This window comes from Lactuca saligna, chromosome 7 (assembly GCF_052625555.1).
Source record: "Lactuca saligna cultivar CGN05327 chromosome 7, ASM5262555v1, whole genome shotgun sequence".
Classification (NCBI taxonomy): Eukaryota; Viridiplantae; Streptophyta; class Magnoliopsida; order Asterales; family Asteraceae; genus Lactuca; species Lactuca saligna.
In genome coordinates this window covers 41747876-41753816 of record NC_136423.1, presented here as the reverse complement: position 1 = coordinate 41753816, position 5941 = coordinate 41747876, and positions in this window count along the sequence as shown.

The following is a 5941-nucleotide window of genomic DNA, read 5'->3' as shown; positions in this document are numbered from 1 at the left end:
TACATGCTTTGAATCCAAGACTATAAACCCTAATTCTAGCATATGGAAATCGATATTAACATATAATTAGGTTTAAGATATTACCTTGATTGTTATGTAGCAATAACAATCCCAAATCTCCTTGATTTGACTTTGGAATGCTTAGAGTCACAAGTGTCACTCCTCTAATGGCTTACAAACACCAAGAGCAAATGGAGAAGGTATAAAGAGAGAGGAGAGAGGTTAGAATTCGTCCTTAGGACTTCTTGGGAAGGGATACACGAATTCATGAGCCTTGGGGTCATTATATAGGTGTAGAGATAGGGTTTCAGTCATTATCCTTATCCAGTTGCTTATCCACAAAGCAACCCATAAGATAATCCTTGAATCCTTATCATAGTCGAATTCTAAGGCCTTATCACCTCAAATTCGTTCACCCTATATTTAAGATAATCCTTACCGTATTTTGTAACTATCACATAATTACAAATCAGCCCCTCTAGTTTAATTAATTACATTTGATCACAAAATTAATCTTAATTAATTATTGACCAATATTAATTAAACAAATATGATTTCTCCTTTAATATATTATTCTTATAACATATTAATAAATCATATTATCCTCTCTCTCTATATATTTCTCCAATCAAGTTGCTTTGGTGAAGGCAACCCAAAAGGACCATGCACCATCGGGTCAAGTACATACCAAAATAGTTATGGACTTAGACACTAATCCAACAGTCTCCCACTTGGATAAGTCTAATAACTATTATGCGTATGACTTCAGATCCTGATCTGCAATCGTAGCTTTCCAAAGTCGTTGTCAACTCTGATCCTATCAGATACGCGTGTCCTTAGATAAGGGATCATATATTCTCCATTCTAGATGTCGTATGAGATATGATTTTTAATCATTCTCTTTGTACTACTTCTCGATTTCTGATTTATGACGACAGACTAATTGAACAAATCAAATTAGCCCTAGTCCGGCCGAGCATTTATGTTTGTCATCACTAAACCATCGAGGGGCCCAAAGATATCGTTTTTATCCTACCTTGGATAAAAGGAACGAATAAACTTTGATATAATGCTTGCTTGCACTCACTAACCAAATCACACACAACAATATGTTTTATAACACCAAGTTACTAGTGCGTTTACATATTATCAATGTGCAACTGATTAGCAAGATACAACTCACACATCTCGGTTTCAAGAATATAAGATGTTATCGTCTCACCAATCACTCGTGATACAATTCATGGAATGATCCAAGTGAGTGTGGGTTTAATCCAATGCTCAAATCATATTCGTAAGCACTCATGAACGTTGCAGCAAATATTTGCTTATGTGTAATACTCTTTTAGACAATCCACACACCAATTCACGACAGTCTTCATTCATATCTACTTCCAACATATGAACGACTGTGGCCCGTTTGAATAATTCGATTATTCTTAATAAACTCAATTATTCTGGAAGTCAAAACATGCAAAGTGAAACACAAGAATAATACTAATCCCATATGGCCTCAACCCTTTGAGCATAAATAAAACACGTTTTATTTATCACCATACCGATTACTCATTATTTGTCGTTTCGGGTAATCAACTTCTTACTTGAATTATTACACTTGTCCCATGCTCCTAGCATGCACACAATGTTAACCTATGGTTTTTACTTTTGTGAAATAGACAAATTGAACACATTTCCAATCATTCTCATTTTACAACTCCAAATCCTTTTTCATAAGTGTAAGAATATCAAATTCTTGCTACTTATAGAATATGCTAGATTCTAACACTTTACGCAACGAACCTTTCGTAATGTCACTGCACCAAAGTCACAAAGACTATTGCCAATGATATTACAAAGTCCTCTATCGGAGATTGTTACAAGACAATTCCTTAGATATGATGTCTCTCTCTCAAAGTACATTCCTTTGAACATCCTTTTGCATAAAAGTTTCTAATCTAGTCATAGATTTTTTTTTTGTTTTTTTTTTAATATTCAATTCCCAATATGGACACGCTTCCATATTTTCCATATGACAACTCATTCTTAATAGAATCTTATCTATTCGTAATGATGTCGATATGGTCCATCCAATATGAGAACATTTCCATATCTTCCAATACTATACTTCCAATTACTCACAAGCGACCAATCCTCGTCGAACTTTGGATTGTCCTTTGATAGTTGTTTAATTATTTTAGTCAAAACCAATTCTAGTCCCTTTTCCCTCTAAATGCGCTAGACATTTGGAAAATTTTAGAATGGTCAAACATTAAAGCATTTGCAATCGATCCTATACCCGAAGCGTATGGGACACGATGCACAATGTTTTATTTGCTATGTTCTCAAAATTCGAATTGTGAAGAGGAATGCCGTAATCATAATCGAAATTTTAAGAACACACTATGTACCCTTGACTAAGTTTATTAACATTTCTCAACCTAAGCCTTTAGATTTGAAATGAAGCATAATATTCTCTCCCTTAACTATAGCAAAACAACTATACAACCCTTACGACTTTGCAAGGTATAACTCTTGTTTTCTATAATTAATATTGCCAACTTGCAAAACTTTCCATAATAATCATACAATCATAACTTTTATGCTCCCACTATCATGATGATTACTATAAAACATAACACTTATGCTCCCACTAGCTTCGACATGTATTCATAAACATCTTAACTTTCAGAAAGACAATACCTATTGAATTTCTTAAGTCCATGTTTCTAATACTTAGTGCGTTGATAATCTTTTATCAAGGCTTCTTGAACTTGTACACCTTTGCCTTCGATATTTCATATGTGTTTCTAAACACTTAAGACTAATTGCCAAACCTTACAATTCAAATTGTGGAAAGAGATACCGTAACCATAATTGAATTCGAGAATGCAACTTTACAATCACTATCTTCTTAAAATCTTTCTTAGTGAAAGCATTTCCTCACAATCATTTTCATGAAGGAGGAAATCTTATGACACTTAGATTTAAATGGTGTATTTGTTCCTATCCATGTGAATTTGTTAAAACCAAAGTTTACGACAAATTCAAACTCATATGGACTGAACTTTCTTAATCTTGATTTCTTGCCTTATGGTAGCACAGCTGCCCACCACGTCTTCCAAGTAGTTAAGCATCTCACCTTTTTCCTATCAATGGACCTTTCATTGATTAAGGTGTCTTACCTTTTATGCGTTCAAAATGAGAACTCATAGAACTCACATGCATAATTAACTTAATTGGAACAGCACATAATCAAAATATTGTCAACACGATAGGTTGTAAACCTCAACTCGTGTGCTAGTGATGATCGTTAAGGTTTATTTGATTTGTTCTTGAAACCTTTCAAGACCATTAAGACTCCCACTGACTCCTTGACATATAAGATTCTCTTGTCATTAACCATTTCTTGACAAACAAATATTCAAGAGTTAGTGTAGCTTTTATCAAAACACTTCATAAATTGGTCCAAGTTGGTCTTTGTCTTATTCAAGACATCACAACTTACCACATTTAATGAATGTTATAAACCTTTAATACCTTTTACTCATTGTCACAATCTTAACTTTAAGACTTGTTATTGGAACGAAGTATTATAGACTTCTTGATTTAACCATTTCTTCAATCCTTGATTCCTCTTCTTAAACATACAATTGTACTAAGACTTACTTAGAGGATCAATTGAGATATGGTTCTTAATCATTAAGACCCATTATAAAGCATAAAAGCTACTCTCCCTTCTTCTTAGAATGGAGAAACTTTTATCTTTCTGCCTACTTGATTCTTCTTATTCGTTCTACTATTGATCTAAACCCTTTAATCAATTCAGAGTTACACTTAATCTTGTAAGTATAATAATATTTATTAAACCTTTAGCAAATCATGATGAATATCTTTGTTACTCTTATGGTGAACTTGATCAACACACAACTTTGTTTACTCGATCTCCTAGTCCTTCGCTTGACACTTTGTCAACGAATTAGTCTAATTATCAAATATGAAATTTCTCATTCATCATGCAACCAAGTTGCGTGATTCCAAATTTCTGTCCAATTGAAACTTTGGGCGATGAGAAACTCTCCCTATTTGGTAAATTCTCGACATTTCCATAAATAACATAACTAAGAATCATATCCATTCGTTGTAGAAATATGCAAGCATAAATTTTGTAATGATTTCATTGCAAGGAAGTAAACAAATAAATAAATAAGTCAAACAAAAATTATTTTATTTATAAAATCAGCGGAAAAACATTTGTCCTTACAATGCAAAATCTATTGAAAACTATGTAAAAGGAAAATTTCTAACAACTCTATCATGACTATCTAAGCTTAAAATCCAATCTTCAAGTCCATGTGATCGAGATCCATCTCTTGTGATTAGATTTATCTTGCTCTCTTATCAAGCTTCCTTTCTTCTCACCAATCCTTCAAAACATTAAAATGCAATCTTATTACATCATGTATTAAGAATCAATGAATAGGAACTTAACGTAGTTAGATAGTGGATTTTACCTGAAGCGTAGTCATACTTTTGACTCTCCCATCTCTTAGATCTCTTAGGTAAATAGGGCAACTTCGTCTCTAATGCCCCTTCTCTTGGCAATAAAAGCAAATTGACTCTTTTGGAACAACACATGGAACTACTTCAGACATCGCCTTTCTCTTATGATCAAACTTTTCGATCATTGCATGTCTTTCATTGCCATTGTATATATCCATAGAGGTCTTAAAGGCAGATTCACCAATCAACTTTGCTTTTCTATTGCGCCAAACCATTTCTGATTCAGTAGCAATAAGCATATAGGTGAGATCAATAAGGGTCACGTCGTGGTTCATCATATAGTACTCTCTTATGAACTCACTATACGAGTTAGGAAGTGACTGAAGAACCCAATCAACAGCCATCTCTTCACCAACAACGGATCCCATCATTCTTAACCTATCAATGTGTGACTTCATCCTTAAGATGTGTGCACACACCGACTTTCCTTCTTTATGTTTACTTGCCAAAAGGGATTGAGTGATATTGAACCTTTCAATTTTACAATCTTGTGGGTTGGGGAGAATAATTGGAGGAGGAGGAGGAAGTGAAGCATGATTTCTTATTCCTTGATCGAATCGAGGAATATCATCTTCATGTGGAATGCTTGTTCCACGGGATTTGGGAAGACCATAGTTGTCGAACTTTGACATCTACAAAACGGGAGAAAACAAATTCAAGTTAGATGATCGATTGAGTCCTTAGTAAATCACCCAAATGAGATACTAAGGCTAGAACCCAACACAATACGCTACAGCCTAGAAAAGGGATGCCGTAATCTAGTTGCAGAATATTTGAAGGTAAGTGAATGACGATTCACTAATTTTCACCATGAAAAACGAAAAAGAAATTTAAGTTTTAAATCTATGAAAAATCCTAGATCCTTTGAGATTCATTGAACATTTCAATGGCATGTTTAAATCTCGATATGCCCCTCTTGTTTGTGACTGGGATGCCGAGGATCACAAAGCTGGTGTGAATAACCATGCAAACTTACATGGTGCTCTCACATGTTACAATCACCTATTCGATGTGCTGGTAAACCACACACGCACCACCGAACTATGACAAACATTGAGTCACCCTTTGCTACCTTTTCTTAGAACCATTTAGTGTGTCGGTAAACCACACACGCTCTACTAACGTCTTCGCAAGGGCACAAAGTGTAATTTCATGGAATTGCATCAATTCACTTTTGCCTAAGTAACTAAGATTGGGAATTTGAAAAACATTTAGTTACTTTGTATTTCATTATACTTATAATGGAAGGTTTCATCCTATCCTACCCGTTCGGCTAACGACCCTCCACTAGTCAAGAGTGCGGTGGGTAAGAGTGGATATCCATTCAATCGCCATTTTATAGGCAATTTCCTTAAACACACCTTTTAGACCAGCTTCGTGA